The sequence below is a fragment of the Antrostomus carolinensis genome, unplaced genomic scaffold, assembly GCF_000700745.2.
Source record: "Antrostomus carolinensis isolate BGI_N321 unplaced genomic scaffold, ASM70074v2 scaffold11683, whole genome shotgun sequence".
Taxonomy (NCBI): domain Eukaryota; kingdom Metazoa; phylum Chordata; class Aves; order Caprimulgiformes; family Caprimulgidae; genus Antrostomus; species Antrostomus carolinensis.
Genome location: NW_010304729.1, coordinates 1555 through 2459, shown reverse-complemented (window position 1 = coordinate 2459; position 905 = coordinate 1555). Strand labels below are relative to the sequence as shown.

The 905-nt window shown below is 48.7% G+C and overlaps 1 protein-coding gene across 1 annotated transcript in view; it reads right to left on the bottom strand.

The window, feature by feature from the left end:
• TMEM9 (transmembrane protein 9) overlaps positions 1-905 on the bottom strand; it is a 2520-nt gene that overhangs the window by 330 nt on the left and 1285 nt on the right. The window lies entirely within an intron of this gene.

Sequence of the window (905 nt, the reverse complement as noted above, 5' to 3'; positions counted from 1 at the left end):
GGCTGAAGAACCTGAGAGCTCCTCCAGACCAGCCCCCCTACTCCTCTTGACTTTGGGGACCACCCATGGTGAAGCCACAGACCTCAAATAAAAACTCCACTGGGAGTTTTTATTTGAGGTCTTTTTTTTATTTTATGTTCCTCTCCACACAACTGCTCTAAGTCCAAACCTCTGCTGGAAATCCACTGCCAGGAGTCTGCAAGGAGCCGCACTGCTGAAGCAAACTGCATCACCCCACTGAAACTGGGCCAGCAATTTCCATTGTCCTCAGCACTCCAGCTTACACAGTAGCTGCTCCTCTGTGTCTTGGACAGAGCTGCAGGTTTTGTGTCCAGCCCTGCTGTTCAGACTGCTCCAACCACCCACATTTACACTGCAGTAATGTCAGAAGGCTCCTTGGATGGGGATCCACCATGGCACACAAACACCAAGGCAATCACAAAGCTTGTCCATCACGCTGGAGTAAGATAAACCTCACCTAATATCAGGTATCTGCAGTGTCCACCTAGATCTACATCTGAATTATTCCTGTGGAGCAGTGGAGCACAAACATACTCTCAGGATACAATTAACCTGCTCCTGCAGGACATGCTTTTTTCAGCAGAGGGAGGTAATGGACAGACTGTGCTATCAGAGCAGCTACTCCTCACTTACTCAGTGTATGAAAGAATTGGGCCAAATAGTTTATGCTTACAACAAAGAATAAACAGGACAGCCTGATCCAGGGGTCTTCTCAGAGATGAGGAGAGAAGAGCATCTCCAAACATTGCAGCTTCCCTTCTTAAAGTGTGACTGAGCTCATCAAAAACATCCAAAGTCAGCAACTGCCAGGGAAGGTTTCCTCATGAGTCTCCTGGGGCGATGCTGCAGCACAGCCCTGGGGCTCCACCAAGAGAAGGAACTCA